At 33.4% G+C, this 6,399-nt stretch overlaps 1 long non-coding RNA gene across 1 annotated transcript; it reads left to right on the top strand.

Moving 5' to 3' along the window:
- Positions 1-816: 816 nt before the first annotated feature.
- Positions 817-5,701, top strand: LOC147830799 (uncharacterized). Its single transcript, XR_015526206.1, has 3 exons — positions 817-2,789; positions 2,848-3,823; positions 3,955-5,701. It is a non-coding gene; the product is annotated as an uncharacterized LOC147830799 (long non-coding RNA).
- The last annotated feature ends 698 nt before the right edge of the window (positions 5,702-6,399 follow it).

Here is a 6,399-nt window from a genome sequence, read left to right as displayed (position 1 = left end):
GTCAACTGGCCCAGATGGGACTTGGACCAGCAACCTTCTTGCTGTGAGGCGATTGTCACGGTTTATGGATCTATGTGTTCCTCCTGTATGTTATGTATCTTGCCTTGTGTGTTGTCATGTGTGAGGGTGTGTGTTTGTTTACCTTTTGTGTTGACAGCGTGCTTTAGGATCAGCTGATGTCATCAGCTGACTTAATCATCATCCAGCTGGTCCTTATTTGCCTGGCTATATATTTCCTCATGTGGTATGTTCTGGTTACCAGTCCGTTGTTTGTCTTGTTTCTGTCTGTTGTTTTCCAGAATTATTCGTTGTTCATTGATGTCTTCATTGTGACCCGTGGCTCTCTTGTTTTGAACTTTCTTGTCTCCAGTTCACTCCAGTGATATCCTTTGTTAAATTTTTAAGTTTATTAAACACTAGCAATTGGATCCTTTTCGTCTAGTGTCGTGACAGCGATAGTGCTAACCTCTGAACCCATGTACCACCCTGATTATTAATTGATTTTTAATTATATTAATAAATACACATTAAAATAATATTGCTAATGTATAAAGATAATTACTATTACTATTTAATTTTTTTAGTTTGAAATGTGATTTTGATTAAAAAGAGAGACTTGTTTGATTTAGCTGTCTGTTGCTCAGTTATGATGACTACACTGAACATTTTTTATATAAATATAATTTGAATGACTACATACCTTTATAATAATAATTAATTAAGAAACAATTTGACTATAAATGCAATAACTAAGTTTGATAAATATAATTATTTTATATTTTTAATTATCAGTAAATATAATTCAGTCTGTTCAGTCAAATGTTTATTAACATGCATGTTTTTTTTTTCTTTTTAAACCTTTGTACAGTCTAAATTGGCATTTCATTTTTATTTAAATTTAGATTCAAAATTATTTGTATGTTAATGCAAAATTGTGCACTTTATGTAGTCTGTAATCTCTGATTTATATAAAGTTGAAACTGTATTGATTTTATTTGACCAAAAATGATTCTTTTATATCATTTTTAAAAATTTAAAAGTGCAGTATGCAAAATTGACACCCAGTGGTTGAACAAGGTATTGCACTACTGGTTCAAAACAACCCAAGCGCAGGTTGCCAGATTGATGACACCAACAGCAATGTGTCTGACTTTCGAGCCTAAAAGCTGATTTAGACCGTGTTCAAAATGAAAGTATTGGCACACCATAGAGTGAATATTTTCTTTATTAGTTCTCGTCCCAACCAACACCTGAAATTTATTTTAGAAACGACTACTATTTCTTACAGCTGAAAAAAACTAAAAATTTAAACTGACAATAATCACCTAAGGTACACCTTGTGTACTTTATCCATTGTTAAATGCTAATAATGTAAGTTTGAATGCCATTTCACATGACATTTATAGCCATAATACTGAAATCAGCAGCAGATAGTTCACCTCAGATCTTGAAAAAAAAAATAAACCATTTAAAATTGAACTTTAAAACTGTGACTCAGTGCAAGCCAACATATATCAGTGATTCAACATACTTTAATAATGTTAAAGGTCTATGTATTAATTAGATTATAAACCTTATCATTTTATTGGAGTGCAGTATTCTGAAAAACTGTATTTAAATTCCGCCGTGTTTCGTCTGGTGCAAACAGCCCAATTAATTATGACTGCAATTCTTATCAGGTAGCGTGCTGTTAGGACATAGGGTTACAATGTAAGCTGCCCATGTGGAACTCTGAATCTGTGTCTCATTTCAGAGGCTGCTAATGTCCACCGGAGGTTGCTTTTCAGTCATGGACGCATACTTTGCGAGCTTTCTTGACTAATTGAACGAAATACATGGTTTTCGACAAAGGCTACCCAGGGTCTGCTAGATATTAAGGGTTTTGGGCAGGTTAAAGGGAGCAAAACAAAGACAGCCATTCTGGCACGTAACGCACATTTTCAAAGCAGAATATCTCACTTCAGCATTTTTTTTAGATGAACAGGAATGTTCACTTGGCATGTTTATTAAATATCTGCAAACATATTATAGTATTTTTATGCTTTAGAAGAGTCAAAAACTTGCACACCACTTGAGTGTGAGTAAAAAGTAAACATTTTTATTTTTTGGTGAACTATCCCTTTAAAAGCTTCATTCCCCATTATTAAACTGGAAAGAATTATGAGCACAGTCTTTTATTTGGATTTATTTATTTTAAGTCATACCACTTTCTCTTTGGATGAACTTTTCCTTTAAAAGAGCTCGTTTTTCAAAAGCCGCCGTGACTTTGACAGATAACAACAAAGCGGAGGTCTGCTTATGTTGCTGTATTCAGGAGCAACCTCTCTGTTTGAACCAAATTAAATAAGCAGACATGCGGGGAAACGGTAATCAGGTTTGATGTTGATTTAAGCCATTCGAAAAAGTGCCCTTCATTCTGTATGCCCTTGATTTTGGAGGGCACTTAGATAGTCCATCTCAGCATCTTACTCTGATTGATAATTAGATAAAGGACATGCGCTTGATTGGTTGTAAATTCAGCTCGGATTATTCATTTGAGGAGTGAAAAACAACAGATTTATAGATTAAACCCCCCTTAAAACGCTATTTTAGAACTTCTTATTCTGTTTTGATTCTCCTACAGTTATTTTGCATCCGTCCAACATCAAAAAACACTTTAATTTGCTTATGATAATCCAGTTTTATCTAATTCTTGTAGTGTTTTTTTTAGTTTACAGTCTTATGAATTAATTACAGATTTTTAACAATTTAAGTTTACAATTTCAAATATCTTTACAACTCAGTTCTGAGTTTCCCCATAGTATGGGTACTTGCAGTCCAGTGGGAGGATGAGGGAGAAGTTAAAAGGGCATTTTTTTCAGTCTATTTGGATTCAGGAAATATAGAAAAAAATGTTAAATTTGGCTGGAGCACCCGTGTCTGTTTGACGTGTCATCTGAACAATTTCACAATGGAGTCAAAACAGAAAAAAGAAATCCATAATTCTCTTCAAAGGCCAGGTAAGCAAAATAAGTACACTTTCTATCCCACTAAAGGCTTCTTTCTCAATATGTAGTTATTAATCAAAGATATACGTGACCTCACGTTTTCATGTCACTTCTTATAAGTGTTTGGTTTTGAGAGACGTAGAATGCGGACTGAGGCAAAGTTGTCGGCGATTATTTCTATTGTAATGTCATGCAGTGTGAAACCCCCTGTCGCCGATACATCTTGCAGTGTAAACAAAGCAGCCATGAATAGCTACCCCAGGTAATCATGCAGTGTAAAAACATCTGTTACACGACTGCTTTGAAAATCTTGCAGTCTGAACTCTGCGTAAAAGTTTACAAGGTTATGATTCTAAGTTTACAATCTCATGAGTCTAAATTTACAATATCGCTTCTCCAAGTTTACAATTTCACTATTACAATTTTACCATCTTGCAATTCCATGTTTACATTTTTGTGAATTTTAAGTTTGTAGTGATTTTAAGTGTAGTCTCATAATTCCCAGTTTACAGTCTTGTGATTCTAAGTTTGCGGTCTTGCTGTTCTAAGTAATTCTAAGTTTACAATCTCATTATTCTAAGTTTACAATCTCACTATTCCAAGTGTACAATCTTATGATTTTAAGTGTAGTCTCACAATTCCGAGTATACAGTCTTGCAAGTCTAAGTTTACAAACTTGTGATTCCTAGTTTACAATCCCGCGATACTAAGTTTAAAATCTCGCAATTGTAAGTTTACTATCTCGTGATACCAAGTTTACAATCTCGCAATTTCAAGTTTATTTTAAATGTAGTTTCATAATTCCTGGCATACTGTCTCACAAATCTAAGTTTACAGTCTTGCGATTCCAAGTTCACAATCCTGCGATTTTAAGTTTACAATCTTGTGATTCTAAGTTTACAATCTCGCAATTTTAAATGTAGTTCCACAATTCCCGGTATATAGTCTCACAAATCGAAGTTTACAGTCTCATTATTTTATGTTTACAATCCCACGATTCTAAGTTTACATTCTCACGATTTAATTGTAGTTTCACAATTCCCAGTCTCACGAATCTAAGTTTACAGTCTTGCGATTCCAAGTTTACAATTCCTCGATTCTAAGTTTACAATCATGCAATTTTAAATGTAGTTTCACAATTCTCGGTGTACAGTCTCACGAATCTAAGTTTACAGTCTTGCGATTCTAAGTTTACAATCTCATTATTATAAGTTCACAATCTCACTATTCCAAGTTTGCAATCTTGTGATTTTACGTGCAGTCTCACAATTTCAAGTATACACTCGTGATTCCAAGTTTACAATTCACTTAATTCCAAATTTACAATTTCGCGATTCTAAGTTTACTATCTTGCAATTTTTTAAAGTGTAATCTCACAATTCCCAGTATACAGTTTTGCAATTCTAGTTATTCTAAGTTTACAATGTCATAATTCCAAGTTTACAATATCTCTATTCCAAGTGTACAGTCTCATGATTCTTGGTTTACAATCTCGTGATTCCAAGTTTACAATCTTGCAAGTTTAAGTTTACAGTATTGCAAATACTACAGCATTACAACATTGTGGTTCTAATTTTACAATCTCATGATTCCAATATTGCAATCTCACTATTCTGTGTGTGGTCTCACAATTCCAAGTTTACAGTCTTGTGTTACTTAGTTTACAATCTCACGATTTCAAGTTTATAATCTTGCATTTCTAAATTTACAATCTCACAATTCCAATTGTAATGCTTTTACGTTTACAGACTTGTGAATTCTCAGTTTACAATTTTGTAATTTTTTTAATTTTATTTAGTGTTGTCTAACTATTCCAAATTTACAGTCTCACGATTTTAAGTTTACGGTCTTGTAAATTCTAAATTTATAACATCACGATTCTGAGTTTCCAATTTCATGATTCAAAGTTTACTATCTTGCGAATTCTAAGTTTACAATCTCACAATTTCAAGTTCACAATCTCTCTATTCTAAGTTTAGTTTCATGATTTTTCCGAAGTTTACAATCTTGTGAATTCTAAGTTTACAATCCTGTGAATTCCAAGTTTACAATCTCGCTATTCTAAGTGTACAGTCTCACGATTTTAAGTTTACAATCTTATGATTCTAAGTTTTCAACCTCGCTAATATAAGTGTACAGTCGAACAATACTAAATTTTAAAGTACAATTCTTAGTTTACAATTTGAAAAGTTCTTTTCTCAAAGTGTCTGAAATGCTTTGTTTAAAGATCCGTTCTTTGCGATTTCCTCCTCCGAGAGACTACTTTTCTCTGATTGGTCAGATGGCACAGCCAGATTTTTATTGGTTACTTGTTTTGTCAATAATAAACACAATGATATGAACTATAACAGTGCTGTTGGTTTTACTGCACGAACCCTTTGAAATTGATTTTCATTTTGCAAATCAGAAAACTGCATTATCGCAACACATTAACAGCATAAACCAGACTGTTCCAGGCCTCAGCTACAACTACAAAGTTTGAGAGTCAAATGAAGGCTACATACAGGCATTATGCAAAAACATTTTAAAACTTTTTCAGTTTTTTGCAGGAAGCAAAGCTGAAACGACTTTCATGTGGCTCATGACCATTCATTCCTTTTTAAAGACAATAACTTTTTGATTTTTATCAGCCTTTTACATTCACAAGAGGCTGCACTGCACACTATATGAATGTAATATCCGAAAAAAAGCCCTTCAAAAACAAGTACTGGGTGATTTTAATTCCGTATTTCACTTCCAAGGACAGAGGCAGTAGAGAACAGACTGCGAGCATTCACTGGAAATTACTCACAGTGGCCCCAAACCTTGTTTTGAGTAATACTGCTTGATGTTAATAGCAGCCCTTGCATGCATATGTTCCTTGCATAAATATATTCCTCCCCTCGTTGAACCAGAGAAGCGGTGCCAAGCTTTACGATATCTCAGTCACAACTCAAGTGTGCAAGCTACGGAAAAGTTTCAGTAAGGCAGTTGTCCAAGGCTCTTTACAGCTGAATCAAATCAGAAAACAACGTGGGAAGGGTCATAGTTTAGCCACTACTTTCTCTGTCTATGGTGCTCTAATAAAGAATAATATATTTTGCTCTATACATTAGCTAAATGCACATAGAGAAAGCAGATGTGTCAATGAGGTAATAAAGCTCTATTAAGCACATTTTGATTAAAATCGAGTAAAATTTATTATTTTTATTTATTTACAGCTATAATGATTTTACAATCTTGTAATCCTGTTTTTTTTATCTCAAGTTTGATTTTGCAATTATGCAGGTACTATCTCACGATTCTGAATTTAAAGTCTCTCAAATAGGTATACAATCTGTCTGTATGTTGCAATTTTGAGTTAACAATCTCCATATTCTGAGTTTACAATCTCACAATTGTAAGTTTACTATCCCTGCGAATTCATTACAAT

Source organism: Danio rerio, chromosome 25, assembly GCF_052040795.2.
Source record: "Danio rerio strain M-AB ecotype USA chromosome 25, GRCz13ab, whole genome shotgun sequence".
NCBI lineage: Eukaryota > Metazoa > Chordata > Actinopteri > Cypriniformes > Danionidae > Danio > Danio rerio.
Note: the sequence above shows the minus strand (reverse complement) of the source record. Positions and strands in the feature narration are given on the sequence as shown.